Source organism: Sciurus carolinensis, chromosome 9, assembly GCF_902686445.1.
Source record: "Sciurus carolinensis chromosome 9, mSciCar1.2, whole genome shotgun sequence".
Lineage (NCBI taxonomy): Eukaryota > Metazoa > Chordata > Mammalia > Rodentia > Sciuridae > Sciurus > Sciurus carolinensis.
The window spans coordinates 64270024-64288587 of record NC_062221.1 but is presented as its reverse complement, the minus strand read 5'-3'; the positions used below and the strand labels follow the sequence as shown (position 1 = coordinate 64288587).

At 45.1% G+C, this 18564-nt stretch overlaps 1 pseudogene; it reads right to left on the bottom strand.

Annotated features, from left to right (window-relative positions):
* Nucleotides 1–4902: 4902 nt before the first annotated feature.
* Nucleotides 4903–5735, bottom strand: LOC124993635 (spermine synthase-like; annotated as a pseudogene).
* Between the last annotated feature and the right edge of the window lie 12829 nt (nt 5736–18564).

Genomic DNA, 18564 nt, shown 5'->3' with positions numbered 1-18564 from the left:
CAGGACCCCTTAAATCCGGGCTTATTCCTACAGCAGTTGAATTTGGCCATGTAACAAATGACCTTGGTACTTAGAAGCTTAAAGCAATGGCTACTTTTTAAACTCACCATTCCTCAGATTGGCAATTTGGGCTGGGCTCAGCTGGACAGTCTGCTCATCTGTGTCAGGCATGACTGATTTCTGCCAGGGCTACCTCAAATACCATTGGTCAGCTGAGAGCCAGTGCTCCCCCTTATGGCCTCTTATCCTTCCTCATGCTCATTCATATGATAGTGGCATCCTAAGAGCAGCAAGAAAGGACAAGTCACAATGTACAATCACTTTTGTTCAAGTCTCTGCTTATGCACAATGGCTAACACCTCATTGGTCAAGAAAGTCTCATGGATGGCCATAGCTCAGTATAAGAATCCAAGAGTGGTGCAAAATCACCCAGCATGGGGACACGGATGCAGCAGGGGAAGGACTGATGATCTTTGACCTTTTGGTACACTTCTGACTTTTTCATCTCCCTGCTCATTGTTCTCTGGGTTACTCCTCATCTTTACCTGGCCAAATCCCCTATACTCTTCCTAATCCAATTCAAAGCTATCCCCTCTCAGATGTCTTTCCTTTTCAACAGCTGCATCCCCCTCCCCACCACACACATCCCCAGCACTGCCAAGCCCGACAAGACAAAACTCCTGATTTTCAGGCACTTAGCATTATGTGTTTATTTTCAGGGGGATGTTACCTCCTTGGGTCATTGTTTGAAACATTCTTTATCTCCCGCTCTGCCCCAGGGCCCAACACAGGAGGTGTTCTTTTGACCTGAGAAGGTCAGTACTGGACAAAGCCAAAATCTGCAGACGTCAGCAATTCAATAGATCCAAGAAACACCCTTCAAAGAGGGTAAACTTCCAGACAGGAAGTCTGTGCCTACAAGAAGCAGCTAACAGGAAGTGGCAGAGAAGAGCCAGAAAAGCAGGAGTTGGGAGACTAAACAAGAAACAGGGCTTTGGGCTTGCCAAAAGTCAACTGAGACCAGAAGTCAGAGTCATGGAGAGACTTTGCAAAAAAGAACTTCCTGAGAGAATGATCCAGATTTGGAGTGGGCTAGCAAGAAAAGGGTGGGCCATCCCCCAACTGGCAGGTAAGCGTCTAAGAGTTTTTGTGGGGACCTTACTCTATTGACAATTAAAGATCACACACTAATAATGCCTTTATAAGACTCGTGTTTCATTTTGACCCACAGGAATGCATTCACAGGCTCACAAGGAAGGGCCCTAATGAGCAGCAGCTCTCCCCCAAGGCAAGTCTACCCTGAGCCTGGCAGCAGACCAACTCCCTGAGAGTCGGCTGGGCACCAGCATGTGGTGCGCCGTGGGCAAAGTGGCTTGTGGTTAGATTCAGAGTGGGAGACAAGAGACATAGATGACTGTGACAAGTGTCAGTCCAAGGAATTCTAAAATGTTGGAAAGAGCCATGCCAGTGAATTTTCTACCACACATATGTGCATGTGCGCGCGCGCACACACACACACATACACACACACACACACCTGTACACACTTGTCAGAAACCAGGGGCTTAGCCCAGCAGTGCTTCTTATCTTGGGTAGGCAGAGGATGTAAATTGGGACAGGCTCTGTGGCTCCTACCCATTCCTAATACACAGTTTTGTCTTATTTACCACAAAACCTGCCCAACACTATGAGTTGGGCTTTCTTACAGCTATCTGAGGTTTTAGATATAAAACATTCCTTCTGAAACCATAAGAACTAAGATTAATAGCGCCAACCACTCACCTGCTTCTGCCTGTGAAGAAGAATCTGGTGAATGCCAGAACAGCCTATACTGTCCCAAGAGTATACTGTCCTTTACTGCCTATACTGTCCTTTCCCCAAATCCCATCCCTCTCCAATTGCAAAGTCAAAAAGAAAACCAATTTTTTTCTCAAAGATGAAATCCAACTTCATGGACCTCAGGTGCATCCTGCAAAATCCCTAGCAAGCAGGTGACTCAGAATGGACAGGTTAGAAGAATTCAGCCCCATGGCCCTGAGCCAGACAAGCAAACATTTGAAGACTTTAGAAGAGTTTTCACTTCTATCATCCCATGATTTCCCATTATCTGCAGTAAAGTTAAATTATTTTGTCCGGAATTCAGGTACTTCACATCATGACTCTAGTCATTCTAGTCTTATCTGCTAGATCTCTAAATTACTAGTCACCTTGGAACATTAATGCTTCCCACGTGTGCTCAACTCATCCACCTATAGGTCTGTATTCCAGCTGCTGAAATATCTTTGTTATAGATTAGATTCTTAGACCTTTAAATTTCTTTTCTTCCCCTTTCCCACTATGCTACTGATGATATTTTTTCTTGGATCATCTCTCCCACTCACTGTCCCAAAGATATTTGCATTTGAATCTTTGTCTAAAGGATACACTTTTTTTTTTAAACAGGTTTTCATTATGTGCAACTAAGGTTCAGTTCTACAGGGGAACTCTGGGAGACAGTGTAGAACCCACTTCCTGTATCCTAGAATAGAGGAAACTGGGATATTTATCCACCAACTCCCATCAGTCATAGGTCATGGGTTTCTGCTGGAGTAATTCTCCAGCATGCAGGTCCATCTGGCACAAGATGGCAAATGCCAAGGGGATGTGGCACCCTAAGAGCCCCCTGGTCTCCCTCCATTCCCCTCCTCCACTCCCCGCATCAGTTTTTAGTTTCCCCAAATGACTCACCCATCAAAGTTCAATGCCATTTCCTCCAATAAGCTTTTTTAATCTTCAGTCTGAGCCAATGATTTCTTCCTTTGGTTTCCACAATCACCAGCTGCTACAAAAATCCTCTAGGTTTTGCCCTTCCCTTGACCACTGGCAGCAAGAGTGCAGTTCGTTGGCACTCATCCTCCTGCTTTGATGTCCTTCCCTTCTGCTTTATATGTGGTGCTGTTTGTGTGATTGGCACCTCATCTCAGACTTTTAGTCTAGTAGTTAACATTAGAAATTAGAAAATGCCTCTTTAAAAGTACCATTGTCACTATTGCTATTCTTATTGTTAAAATGAAAATTTAAATATGTTACTTAAAGCAGTGCATGGTAATTGCTACATTGTAATTTAATATTAATAGCCTTATTTGCATAAAGGTAGTGTATCTGTGGTCATGGGAAAATAAGAATAGCTATCTAAATCAAATTGCTCTTTGTGAGTTATCTGGAACTGGGATATTTTCATACACTCTATGAAAACATTTTCTGCTCTGAAAAGAAGTGAGAAGAGAAGGAGGAGGGAAAGAAGAAGCCGCAAACCCACAGGGGCTGAAAGTGACTGCCTGTGAGTAGTGAAGTGGTTTCTATGAAATCTGAAGTGAGCCAGGAAGACTGATATGAGGCAATTTTACTCTGTTTCTGAAAAACAACTTGACCGAATGTTGCAGTGAATTTGGGAAAAGAACTTCCCCAGTCCTAGAGAAAGAGGAATGAGGAACTAATGACTGTGGTTGATAAAAGCTAGAACTTCCATAAGATCACGAAGAAGTTGGAGGTGGTGTTGGTATTAAACCACGTAGACGTGTCTCACCTGTGAGCTACCATGCTTCCCTGCTTAGAGATCAAGCCTCCAGTGGGCATGTTGCCTGAGGAGTATGGATCTCACTTGGTTAGTGACTATTTCTGAGGGTCAATCCATCTTCCACCACCAGGTGGGAAATCCAGAAGGTGGACTCAGGCTGTAGCATGAGGAACTGCTCATGATCACCAGAGCCACCCAATAGCAAAGGAGGAAGCAGAGGCTGGATGAGCATGAGTCTGGGAAGTCAGGGAGAAAGTTCTTGAATAAAGGAGGGGGATGGATCCTTTGGCTAAAAAAGATCCAACCCTAAGAGTCTATGTGCAAGAATCCAGCTCAGCAGCTTCACACACATCCCCATTCCCAGGTCCAGGTGGCTGCCTGCTCTCCTTCTCTCCCAAAGTGAACCATTTCCTACTTGGGGCCACTGCAGGTTCAGTGCACACTCTGTGGTCTTTTTTGATTTTCTACATTTACCTACCTATCAGAGCACAACCACCTCACACATGAGCTTCCTGGGGCAGACACCTGTTATCTTCATCTCAGTGATTATAGTAAATTACTACTATTATTAATAAGGATTTGTCAAATGATGAGTCACTTTTAATTCTCTCTGTGTATCCTTCCTTCCAATGCCCCTTGGCACCTCCTGAAGTCCAGACCTCCTGCCCCTTCTGTCTCTGGGGCTATTAGTTCCTCTGTTGGTCCCTATCCATATTGTTCATTGATAAATGAGGTTTGGTTCTGAACTAACGGGGAAGAGTTACAGACATGTATATCTTTTAGGGTGAGGAATATCTGAAAGAAATAAAAACTACCCTTCAATCTTATCTTTCTACTTATCTTCTCACTTGGGGAGAGAAAATATTTTTTTTCTCCTTTGTGATTTTAATTGAAGCATTGCTATTCATTTTTAACTCTCTTATAAGCACCAAATTTTAATATCTAAATTCATTTTTGGGGAAAGAATCACCATCAAGAACTTCCCTCCAGAACATAACAATGATGTTCATTCCTCCAAACATCCAAATTTAGGTCTACCAAAATCAAAATGAAAAAAAAAACCAAACACACAGAACTAAAAAGTAACAAAAATCACATTCTAGGGCATCAGTGCACTTTGCAGTCTTTGCTGTACTAATTGCCCTTCAGCTGACTTTCAAAAAATAACACCCTAGCTCATCAAAATATACATTTTCCATTTGCTTTTTTAAATTAAGAATAATAATTAAAAGAAGAGAAAACTTTAATGAGTTCACAATCAGTTGACCACTTCATTTTGATGTCAAGTACAGCATTTGGAGGTCAGGAAAGTGTTTGCTGCACACGTGATTAGGGGATATTCATCTTCAAGGTTTACCTTTCTTCCAAACAGTGTAAACTACCCACAATTCCAAGTATGAAGGGACACAGACAATCTCCTTTGAGAATTCCACAGGACAATAGAGGTGCCCAAGCTGTTCTTCATAGAGTGACAGGGCTTCCGTCAAATTGACACAGTTCTCCTGTGTAAAACATTTTCTATCCTGTTTCAATACTTTCATTGAGAGGTCAAAAATCAATCTGAGAAATTCCCATGTGGAATCTTCTTCTGGAGATGTGGAGATTGGAACAGCTGTCAAATCATTAATCACATAATCAAACTCTCTCCCTTCTTTGGCCAGATCAGTCTCCGCCAAATTAACATCCCCACTAAGGATAAGAATATTTCCAAAGTGCTTCAAGTGTAGAATTTTAATATTCTGATAAGGCGAGTCTTCATCATACACCACTCCATCTATGCCGAACTCAACCAAGCGTCCATCAGCAGTAGGCCAATATCTGTCAATGGCCCTCCTCCAACTATGGGTGGTAATCGCTTCAGTCGCCCAGTACTGTCCTGACTCAATTCTTTCATTCTTTCTTCTACTTTGTTCAAAAGACCATCAATTTCTTCTTTGCCCTGTGCATCACTGTCATAACTTTGAAGGTCCAGCAGCACCAATCCATGTGGATAAATTCTCGAATTGGCAAAGCTGTTTTTGTTTGTGTAGGTTGCTCAGTAGCCATGATCCTGCCAGGCGAGCACTGATTCTGCCATCCCCTGCTCCTGGAAACTGGACTGCAGGCTTTTTGGAATGGTCTCACCATCAGCTTTGGCACCCCGCAGGAAGTCCCGCGTGCTGGGTCTTGCCGCTGCCATGGTGAAGGGAGGCCCTGTGCCACGCCTGGGGGAGGCCGCCGTGGAAGACCGGGGAGCCTCACAGCTTGTCAGGTTGCGGGCGGCAGGGAGTGAGCTGCGCCCTGGGAGCGAGAAAGTATTTTTGTCCGAGAATTATAATAGAGACTCACAACTACTCCTTTGCTGTCACTCAGAAATCTCCACCATCATTCGACACATCCCAAACGCCAACTCCCCCGTGAAGCATCCTGACCCCCAGGCAGTCCCAATGAGCCCACATGCAGTCACCAGTTGCTTCCTTCTGCCACATTACTCATGACCAAATAGTAGGTCCTGGTGAGCAGCAGCTGGGTCTGTGTCATCTCTCTCCCACTACACTCCAACCCCACCCTGACCAAAGAGAATACAAGGAAGTACTGCCAAGAGCGTAACTTGGTTCAGAAGGATGCCCTTTTAACTTCTCAAGGTGCCTCTCTCTAGCAATGACTCTGGGGAAGCTGTTGCCTACCATGGCCCTCTTGTAGCCATGCCACAACATTCTTTGAATCATCGTCCTGCTCTAGAGGAGGGTTCTTCTTGTGTTTATGGAGGTGAAGTTGGACCAGATGATCATAAACCCAGAAATGTGAGGCTGAGAGATGGCACTCATCCAAAGCTAGCATCCCCTCCCTCAGCATGCCCGCCAAGCAGACTTCCTGCCTTGGCTGGAACAAGCCACCGATGGGGAACTGACACCACTGACCTTGTACTGCTGCGCTTGTGGGACACTTTCCCTAGATTCACATTCACCCTCTGACCCACTTCTATTTCCTTGGGCAGCACAGAACAAATCTGCTCCCTTCCCCAGGACAGTCCTTCAGATGCTTAGGACCAGCTCTCTTGTCCTCTTGAGTCTTCTTTCTCCAGACTAAACATCGTCAACTCTCGCACTGTTTTTTGGTTGTCCCAACAAGGCTATTGTTTTAGGTGCTCTTGAAAGAATATCATCTGCCAAAGTGAAATAGAAATGAGCATCCGTGTCCCTTCTGACCTGACCCCTTGCTGCATCTCAGTAAAAATACTTTCCTGTTTCTCCAGTGGTGCAGAAATAATTGGCGAGAGTTGCATTCACACACACACTTGCTCAAATCAGGCCACTAAAAGCAGACTGAGAGTGTTTGAGAGAGTATGTGAGGTTTATGGTTTTGCAAAAAGACAGACATTTAATCCCCAGTGTAGTTGTTATTTATTTTTTTTCTTTAAACATAGATAAGCATAACTTAAGAACACTGAGAGTCAATAACCTAACTGTGAAATATCCTTTGAGAGCTTGAGGCATGGCCCAGAGGACCAGAATGTGGGCCAGCTAGGGAATGGGCCAGTTCAACAGCTGAGAGGGAAATCTATGGAAGGAAAATTCCTGAAGGGTTCCTGAAGAGGCCTTGCCCTAGTGAAGCACTTTTTCATCTTGTTTTCCAGAGTCTCTCCTTTGGAGAATACTAGGCAGTGTTCAACCGAACAAATCTCTTAAAAATGAATTCCAAAAATATTCAGTAGGGTCTTTTCTTCCTTTTTCCATCCTTCCTCCCTCCATTCCTTCCTCTTTTCCTTACCTACTCCAAAACGTATTTCAGGTAACAAATGACTCAATGTTTTCGTGGTCCTGTGCTTTAAAAGTATTAAATCACTCATTGTGCCACGAGTGGGCCATTATTTGGAATCCCAAATTCTTTTTCTGATAAAAAAACTTTAGGACAAAGCTGAACCTTCAACAATGAAGTCTAACCTGTGATCAAATGAGATATCACAGCATTAGATTAAATTTCAACCCTACACATTTACTGCTATTTGATCCTATTAATTTTAAAAATTGAGACAAAATTTTCCCTTAAAGAGAATTTTATATAGGCATAGCACATGGAGGAATGTTGCCTAAATCATCTTTTTAATGAAAAGACTAATCAAAAACTCCTTAAAGTGCAAGTGTCTTCATTACATCACCTTAAATTCAGTCTGTGGGAACTTTGGAAAGGACAGTAAAACAGCAATGACAACATCTCCATTTCTGTTTGCTTCTCGGGCAGGAAATGAGAGCATGTGTTCACATCATGCCAACCCAGAGCACTTTCTAGCTTTATGAAGAGCAGTCTTTCCTCTCCTTCCTAAACGTCTCGTTTCCATACAGGAACCCTGCTCAGCCTCATCCTATCCTCTTTGACAGCAACTGAAGGAGGAAGTCAATTACTACCTACTTCAATTTGAGTAAAATGTGATTCATTCAAGCAACTTGCTACATATGTCAAAACTGGAATTTAAGGTGATGGATGGGCCAATCACAGATCTGATCATTCTATAGTGAGTATATGTATTGAAATGTCATTGACATCCAAATGGATACAATTAACACTCGTCAATTAAAAATTAGATAGATAGATAGATAGATAGATAGATAGATCCAGTCCACCAAGAGTCTGAGGAAAAGATAAAATGGGAGAGGTGGGGCACCAGGAAGACCTTATAGGGTAACATGTTAATCCCCTCCCATGTTCTTTCCTGCTTTTTTGTCTTCAAACCCACTATTGTTCCCCCATGTCATAGCAGCCAAAGGGGAAATAGAAAGTCAATAGTATGTATGGTTTTTAGTCCCATGTGATGAATAAGTCATACAAGAAAGTTCTAGGTCTCCACTGGATTCAAATCCTGAAACAGCTGCAGTGTGTCTGTGCGTCAATGTGCTTCCTGTGTGTATGGGGAAACCACACCAGACTGGCCAAGGAAGCAAGGAAGGAGAGGTGTGTGCCATGGAGAGAACACACCCTTTCAGGTGGCCAGGACTGCTGCCATCTGCACAAGCTCTGCCGTCTGAGGCAGCACCAGGTGGAAGGGCACAATTTTTACACAGAGCCTGGGACTCTGTCTGGAGGCCTGAGTTCAAGTCCCTGTTCTGTCACTTACTAACATGTTCCTGGAAAGTCATGTACCCACTTTGGGACTCATCTTCCTTCCCTATAATATGGGGATTAAAATCCCTGTGTCCCATGTAACCGATGCTCTGTGATCTGGAGGTCTTCCTGCCCACTCAATCTGGAAACTTTGTCACCAGATCAAAAACACAGTGAGGAGCTGGCACCCTTTATAGGAAACTCTCTGGCTAAGAGATGTGAGAAGGTGATACATTGCCACTTGTGTGCAGTGGCAAAGGCATGGCTTGGCCTCCTGAATGACTCCAGTGTCCCAGAGCTCTGCCGCAATCCTCCGAGCTATCATCCTCCTCCTTCCACCTCAACTTCTCGCTAACCTCTGCATTCTTTTGGAGCCCCCAAATTCTCTAAATCTACCAAACTTTGAAGCTGATTCACTCAGGGGCTCTTGCCAATTCACTTCACCTCTGTAAATGCCATTTTCCCATCTGCAAAACCCAAATCACACATCCTTCCCACCAGATGCCGATGCTGCTGTGCACTGTCATATGAAATCATTCTGCACCCATGATCTGCTTGGAAGGCACCTGCCTTGCTCAATCACTCAGTGGTAATGAGGTCATTGCAGGAACTGGCAGCTCACACAGCCTTGGAATTGAAGCAGGGCACACAAGACTTTCCACAAAAGCAGCAGAAGTGCTGCTGCCCCACTAATGCCAACCTTCCCATCAGGAGCCTCCCAGAGATGCTTCAGTCACAGGCAGGTCTGCTGGCAACTCTCGAAGTCTGCTCAACATAGCACTTGAGTCTTAGGAGCATTCTTCATGGAGAGCACCTCATAAGAACAGGGAGGAGATTGGAGTTCCTGAAATGCCACTCCTAGTCTCCCCATCTTTAGCTCATAGGAAGTGGGGAAACCATTGGATGTATCTGAGTGAATATAGCAGGTCTCAAAGCCTGTGATGGATCCCTGGGATCTGCAAGAGTACCAAAGGGTCAGGGATTCCATGAAGTCGCAGTTGTTTCCGTAATATTACAAAGACATTATGCCTTTTCTCCCTGTGTTGATGGTTTCAATAATGGTGCAAAAGCAGCAGTGCGTAAAATTGTCATCCCCTGAGCACAAATCAAGATGGTGGCACTAGACAGTGCTAGCCATTGTCTTCTTTGCCACCACACACTCCTGATAAAAAATAAGTTAAAAAAAATACCAGTTTCACATCAGCTTGTCCTTGATGGAGCAGGACAAGGTATTAACATTATTCAATTTCAACCCTTGAGGAACACAGTGCTCGGACGTGGTGCGTGAACAGGTCAGAGCATGTAGCTGTTACTGCCACATATTGAAGCCTGATGTTACCTCAAGGAAAATCACTTCTGAGACTAAATCATGAGCTAGACAAATCACTTTTTTTAGAAAACATATTTCTATCTGAAAGAAATGACTGACAAACTGTGGTTATTTAGACTTGGGCTCTGGCAGACATTTTCTAAAAAAATGAGTCTTGCAAGAATGTCACGTCTAAGAAAGCAACTGATGGTATTTGTTGCCAGTGATAAAATCTGAGCTTCCAATGGAGATCCAGAATTCTGGGAGCTCTGCGTTTGCCACCATAAACTTGATAGCTTCCCAATACTTAAGACTTTTACAATGATAGTCCAATGGTGGTATTAGTGAATGAGCTTTTCATATTAGGTTAATGAAATGTGTCAACATTTAGAAAGTACACACAACTCAGTAAAACAATATTTTTGAATAACTGATGCATGAAGTTAGACACTCCATATGAGTAAAAGATAATCAAAGTACAAGATAAGTAAATGGGTTTTAATGTGAGAGAATACAAAACGTTCACTGATGTAGTTTAGACTTATCAGGACTGGGGTCGTAGCTCAGTGGTAAAGCACTTGCCTAGCACCTGTGAGGCACTGGGTTAGATCCTCAGCATCATATAAAAATAAATAAATAAAACAAAGATTTATTTTTTAAAAAAAGACTCCACATCATAATGAACCTTGAAGAAACTGCCACTTCAGTTTAGATAAAATATCTCAAAAGAATACCTGTAATTATCTAAGAAGAATATTAAAGTATTGCTTCCTTTTTTGTGCATACAGATAGATTTTCTTCATGTACTTCAACCAGAACAACACAGCCCAACAAATTGAGTGCAGGAACAGTTATGAGATACCTGCTTATCTATTAAGCCAAACATTAAAAAGATTTGCAAAGATATAAAATAATAGCACTCTTCTCAGTAATATTTCTGTCTGGGGAAATATAATTACTTTTTATAAAAAATATGTTATTATGTTGACATGTAATGAGTTTATTGTTTCATTTAAAATGAATTAGTAAATTGTTACATTTCTGTTTTAGTCATCATAAATATTAAACAGATAATTTATATAAGAAAAATATCTTTGAGATTCTCCATAATTTTTAATTGGTGAACAGACCAAACAGACTTGAGAACCCCTGAGATGTGACATTCTGTAACTTGAGGACTGGCCCAGCAATAGCGGGGAAGACTGGCTATAGTCAAAGATTGGATGGGAACCTTCGGCTTCAGGGTGGCAAGAGATGATGAGAGACAGAACTAAAGTAAAGACAGTGACACTGGCAGGGGGTGTGTGATGTAAGTTCATAATGAAAAGAGGGGTCACTGTGTCCTGTTTTGGTTTGGTTGAGGTGCTGAAACCCATAGACCATGGGCCTGGAGAACCCATAGTTCTGTAAGGAGTAGTCATTTCTGGCACCAGCAGTTTGAGGAAGAGATAGATGCTCTGGCAAAAGGCAGAATGAGCAGGTAAGCAGGATGACCTTGTTCTAGTTGTTCTGGGTTGGGACTTGAGGATTCAAGGTAAGTGGACACAAATCTGCGTGACAAGTGCTGAGATAGTGCCCACCGTAGGGATGCAGATCATCCCTATGGGATGGGACGAGATCAGCAGGCTTCAAGGGAAAGGTTCACCCTGAACACCAGATATCCTGTGTTACATGCTGCCCTGTGTTTATCCCCTCTGACATTGCTGAGCCTCTGGTGAGACAAATCTCATCATATTTTCCAGCTTTGTCTCAGCTGTGCATTAAGAAGGTAGAGGAAGAGCTGTGTGTTTATGCAGGAAGAGTCACAGACCCTTCCCCAGGTTATTATGGGATGGGAGCAATGGTGAGAAAGAAATTCTCCAGAAGTAGGGAAATAGTGTGAATCATAGATAGAGATGGCTTCTCCATCCAATGACAGTAGACTTCGTTTATGAAGAGTAAAATTTTCCTTAAAGTGAGACTTGAGCTATATTTCAGTAGAAAGAATAAATGGAATGAGTTGAATGCAGCTGCTGAGGTGACTCCAAAACATCTCCCGAGATGTCCTCTTAGAGTTTGAAGTGTCTCTGAGACATTGCAGGTGGAGCTGCCCAGACCAAAGCTCAGGAGCTGTGGAGTGAAGGTTTTGGTTTGAGAACCATCAACCTACACAGATCAGTGGTTCTCAGACTTCAGAGCAATTCTGAGTCACCTATAGAAGATTTTTAAAGGGAAGATGACTTGTTCCAATCAACCAACTGAGGATCTCTGGGAGTGGTTCTGTTGCACCCCACAGGGGGTTCTCTAAAGGTGCAGGAGATGCCAAGTTCTCCCAGAAAAAGGAGATAGCGAGAGTTCAAAATGCAGCTGAAATCCAAAGGCATTTTGCTGCTGAACAGCAGAAGTTGGCCTCTCCTGTCAGTAAAGAATGTGCTTAGTTAAACTCAAATGGGCTTTCAACCAGCCAGCATACTCCAGCACGTGGAACACACCCATCACTCATCTTCAGGCAGCGCAAGAGTCCTCTAGTAATATTTGAAGCCTTAAATGTAGCCACTTAAGCTGCCCATATATCAGACATAATCAGAGATCCCAGAAGCTGCACAAGGCCTGGCCATCAACCAGTCATGGGGCACAGCAGAGGGCCACAGGTGGCAAAGCCCCAGCCCTCCCTGGATGCAGGCATGTCAAGTAGACACTTTCTCCTAGAAACAATCCCTTGCCCCTGCAGTACTGAACTGAAGGAAATTAACATTTCTGAAACATGTCCAGGGAACAGGCCGTTCCCTGGAAGACTACAAGCTGTCTTCTCTAGCAGAGGGGGGAGGGAGAATGATGAATGAAATGTTTTTCGTTTATTAACCAGCGTCTTTGGATTATGTACAGTGGGCTAGATACCCAGGCCAGGTTTTGAGCCTTCTCTTTTAAGTGTCCTTATTTTGTTCTCTCTGTGGAGCATCGTCTGCTTGAGTGCAGTAATTAATAATTTCTTTGTCCATATACTAATGAAGCGAAGACATGAAAATATGCAAACTCCAGGCTCCCCGGCCTAGCACATCACAAGCACTTCATGAATATCTGCTGCAATGAATTCAGTTCAGTGCCACCATATTTTGCACCAAAGGCAAAATGAATGCCCAATAATGTTGTCACCAGTTAAGAGTCTGAGGAAATAAATTACTGACCTACAGCACCATAGAGCCCTGAAGCCCCAGGGAACTTATGCTAGGAAGTGCTTTGGCCCCCCAAATTGAACATTGAGAAAATGTAGACTCCTGCCTCCCGTGAAGACTTACAGAAATTCTCAGAAAGACATCTCAGTAGCAACTGGGAGAAAGAAGGGGGTACCTGTTCAGTAGGGGTAATCCAGGTGTCTTATTTGGGCTCCAGGATTGGAGATTAGATGGTGTTGGTCCAGGACATATTCAGGAAAATATGTAAGTTATATCTGTTTGTGGGAAAGTGAAGCTAGCCTGCATCCAGGTGGTCCCTAGGTGTGGTCTGCCGACCACAGGCGTCAGAATCATCTGGAAAACATGTTAAATATTGATTCCTGAGCCCCACCGCAATCCACTGAACCAGAATCTCAGGAAGACTCGGTAATATGCATTTTAAACAAGTTCCGTGGTGATTCGGATTCGTCTCACCCTTAAGAGCCACTGTCAATCACCCTGCACTGTCAGGCATGGAGAGCAGGTTGGTTTGTGGATGAAGAAGGTAGGTCAATCCTGAGTAAACAGCTGAGTCACCCCATTGGCCCCTCCTGGTAGTGTGCCCTGCCAGGTGTTTACCACATGCTCTCTCACACCCAACGTCTTACTTCACCCTCGTTAGGCTCAGGAGGTGACAGAGGAGGCAGGACCACCCGTGGCTTCAAACCACCTGCAGCCTGACCACCCTCCCCCGAGGCACCCTTGTCATTCACACGCTGGCCAAATGCACTATGTGAAAAGGCCCAGGTGTGCAGGATCTGTACCTTCCTCTCCTCTCGCCAGGGATACCTTCCTATCCTTGCCACATGGTAACTTCTTATCCCCAAGGCACTGATGTCATAGCCCCTGCCCACACAGTGGGGACATCCTGGCAAGGGACGCAGAAGAACATGAACTTTATCCAGAGAGAGTACGACAGGAGTGGGTGTTAGAACATTGCCACCTGGGCAGGGGGAGACGCCCGGGCTCTACTCCAGGGTGTGTTCGAAACCTGTGCCTCCTCCCACCTGTTCCATGGTTCTCAGGGAGAGGCTCACCGTTCCTAATGCCTGGACCCTTGGCCCTTGCTATAGGCCACGCTGTGAGGCAGCTCTGACCTCCTGGTCCAGTTCTCCTGACCCAGAGCCACAGTCCTGCGTTCTTATCCTGAGGAACTTCTGGGGTTCCAAGAAGTAAAGGAAGGAGTGGGCAGTCAGAAATACTAATGGCCGTTGATGGGCTTCCTGCTCCTTGAGGCAGCACATCCCTGGGCAAAGAGGCAGTTCAAACTAGGGGTAGGCTGCTGGTATTTTCTCAGCTACAGTTGTTCAGTGATGCATGGCTTGGAATGTGTTGTCCTGCCTGGCTCCTGGCACCCCTGAACCTCCTTTGATCCTCCCCCCATCCCAGTTGACTCAGCTCCCACATATAAGCTCAAGGACCAAGCCCTGCCTCCTGAAGCCCTGCGCCCAGCCGTGCAGGTACCTGTGTCTAGCCCTTGCTCTGCTTGAGCAGAGGAAAAGGGGGTCAGGAGCCTCAGGCTTTGCCTCTGCTCCTGGTGGATGCTGGTCATCCCACCAACAACACATCCCAGATTGTCTGACAATTCACCCTGCCTCATCCTTGCTTAGTGTGGCCATTGTGGTTCTGAGGGGCAGGCATGTTGGTGACAGGAACTCTGTCACCAAAGCCAGGAGCCTGATTCCTGCTGGATCCTCCTCTCACCCCCATGGCAACCACCTCCTTCCCTCAGCATCCCCATTTGTAAATAGAGTCCAATTCCAGCAGTCACTCAGGGAAGTGATCTTATGATGGATAATGAAATAAATGCTCAGGAGTCTATAAAACAGAATACTAGGTTTCAAAAATGTTTCTTGCTTTTTTATGCTTGAAGATTTTTTGAAGGGTTTCTTTTCCTGCTTATAAATGTTGGAAATGCATATTGTATGCATGTAGACATATAAACACACATATGGACATCACAAAACGTTTGAAAACAAAACAAAAATTTTTCAATTATCCATAAACCCACTACCTGAAAAATCCTGGGCATTTTTGGTTTACTTCCTTCTTTTTTCTTTAACACAGTTGAGATCATGCTCTTTGATTTCAAATGCTGTTTGGAGGTTTTCTTTTTAACTCAACACAGCATAAGTATTTTCTCATTTAAAAAAATGTCTTCTTAGTCAAATATATAATGACTGAATGATGTGGGCAATGAACATTTTAAAGCAGAGCTTTCTGGCTTACTTTCATGGGATAATTTCCCGAAAGTCAGATGCCTAGGCTGAAGGGTGTGAATCTCTTGATGTCTATATTGTAGCTATTGTAATCCCTTTTTCCCAGAGTGGCAACTGAAGCGTGAGGATTGAAGTAATTTGTCATAGGTCACACAGCTAATGCTCAGCAGAGCCGAGAAAAATACATGGCAAGATGCTCTGTGGTCTAGCTCAGCAATATGGTCTAGGCTCAGCAAAAGAGGAGACTGCTCCTTTGCTGCAGAGCATCTGATATCTGTCGCAGTGACAGGACAAACGGCTGTGTGGGGGAACGAAGACGGGTACACTGAGGGAACAGCTTGGGGATCAGGACCCCCGAATCTCCTAGGAGTTCTGCTAACTCAGTCACCTGAAGCAAACCCCTTGGGTCTCTTTTTCAGCCCTACAAGAAGAGGGCTCTGGACTGAATCTAACACATTGCCTTTCTTCCCAGTGCATCACTCCCAAGGCAAAACCAGAAAAATTTTGGTTTTGGTTTTGCATAAAGACCAAAGATAATTCATTAGCTTCAGCTCCATCATAACTGTTTACACTGTTAGCCGTAAAACTGATCCAGCTGGATCCCAAAGCAGCAGGTTGGGGTTAATCAGACAGCCAGCTCCAGAAAACATGCGCCCAGCCGGACTCGGCCAGAGAGCAGTAGAAGAATGCGGCCCTTTCAAGATGAGGTCAGATGGCTGGAAAACACTCCTGGCACTGATTCCCAGCACCAGGCTCTGCCATCGGCACTGTGAACAGGCCTCCCTGTCCCTCCAGCCCTGGGGACAAGGGCATCGGGACCAGCAGCCCAGGGGGTAGTGGTACCTGCCCAGACTGTCTACCAAGGGGGCTCGAGGCATAGAGAGTGCTGCTCTTGGTTGTTTCCCCAAGTGACAAAGGAATTTGGAAAACCACTTTGGTAGTTGTGAAACCGGGGCCCATGGGAAAAGCTTGGTGGGGCGGGGTGGGGGGCAGTTGTTTGTCAGCTGCCTCAGAGCTCATTGTTACTCTGGCTCCAGAATGCAGAGGTAAGTGGCTGCGTTCTGGGTGTAGGGTCAAGGTCTTGGAATCTGTGGAGCTGTGGGGATCGGGGCATTCCTACACATCAGCTCTCTGTCCAGCCCCCTGCTGCAGGGCTAATGGACAGGGGTTGGGGGACAATAAGCCACCACATTTTGGAACCTGGAAAAAGGTCTTCTCCCCTGGTGGAGAGAATGACTACCTCATCTCTCTCGTAAAGATGAATGACAAGTTCAGGGAAGGAACTAGGGCAGGCTGATGGTCTGTGTGAAACTGTGCATATGGGGTAGGAGGAAGCCACTGCCAGGAACTGAGCCCTGTGATAGGTCATTTGCATAAATAAAACTACATGTACATAAACAAACGCACTTTGCAAGGACATATTCAAAAACATGCATGAAGACAGCAATTTTTATAAAGAAATGAAATCAGATTGAGACATGGAAATAATCACCTTTGATACTGAAAGAAGGGCCCTGCTAGAGGCACTTAGGAGAAGATGCCATTAGCTGAGAGGAATGTCATTCACTCAACCCCTGGACTTGAGGACCAAACTCTCTAAGGGAAAAGAAAGAGAAAGAGACAAAAGCCAACCAAACCCAGGAGATGTCATTAACAATGGTTTTTGAGGGCTGTTTTGTTGTTTTAAATGATAGGAAGGAGGTCAGTTGAATCCATACAGGACAGAGAGTTTGGGACCACTTTTTGTTCTCAACCCTACATGCACACTTGAGTCCACTGGGGAGCTCTGGCAAAACCCTGGTCACTGTCTTAGTGGGCTTGGTGGGAGACGGGTTCTGGAGCGCGAGCAGAGCCTGATGGGCTTCACACGCAGCAGGACCTGAGGACTGCACTGGAGGATCCTAGTGTGACACCTGGGATGCTCCAGTGACAGAGGGCTGGGTAGGAGCTGGAAGAAGTGTTTTTGGACAGGAAGAATCAGTTGTGGTCAGGGGTGGAGCAGAGGGAGCCCTGTTCTGAAAGATGGAGCAGAGGAGGAACCAGAGAGGAAGGAGGGGAGATGGTGGCCGTGAATGCCAGAGATGGGGAGAAGAGAGCAAGGAACAGCGATGGCAGCAAGGGAACAGTGTGGCCGATGAGGCTGGCCCATCTGACACTGAGAGAAGGTGGCTTCCTCAAAGACAGGTCTCTGACACGGCCCCCTGCTGCATCCATCTTCCCAGTGCTCTCTCCTCTGTCCCACAGAACCAGCGCTCCCTTTCATGAGAGGTGCATCACTGGGAGCCGAAGTGATCTGAGCAGCCTGAGAAAAAGTAAAACGTCTAGAAAGAAATCCGACTAGTTATTAATGCTACTGCTTTCCCTTTCTCAGGTAAATGACTGCATCCACTGCAGACTTTCTATCACCCTCTGAATTCTGGTCTTCCTTTCTTCTTGACCTCTTAATTTGGGAACTCACTTGTTTGTTATTCTTTCAATGTGGCCAGCCAGGCTTGGTGGTGGTCCTAACTATTCTCCAATTTCCTGCCACTTTGGTGGTCTGTTTGGTCATGCTGCTGAGAGAGGGAAGTCCGTGGAGTTGGGGTCTGGTGGGGACATTTAGTTTCAGCCAGAATGCATGGAGTTCTCATGTGCCTATCAAACTAAATGGTCTCACATTTGTTCAATTTTTATAGGCAAGCAAAGCAAGTCAAAGAGAGGTTCCATAAATTTCTAAGTTATGGGTAAGCTCCAAGAGGGGCTGGGTCTTGCACGTTGTACCCTGCAGGAGCCCTAACCAGTAATAGTACGTGTCAGATTCTTATCAAATGCTCACTGATCCAAAGGGAACGCTGGAGCTGAGAGCTGCCCCAGGCTTTCTAGCTGGTGGCCCAGCAGCATTGGCTCCTATGGGGCACAGGCCACCCAACCTCTGCAGGCCATCTTGGATATGCATAACCGTAAGATCTCTGGCCAACTCTGCATACAGCCCTGACCCTATATGGTGCTGACCACACAACAGGTGCTCAGTCAGCCTTCACAGCTATGTCGTGGGTCATCTTGGCCCCGTCAACTTTATAGCAGGGTGTCTTAGCAGAGAGCCTGCTACGAGGGTGACCATGTATAACATTCCAGAGGAAAACTCAGAATCTCAGGGCCGAGAGGGAAATGAAAGGTCATCTAGTTTCAATGCCCATTCTCCTCCCTCCTTCTCCACCCCAGAAACAAACA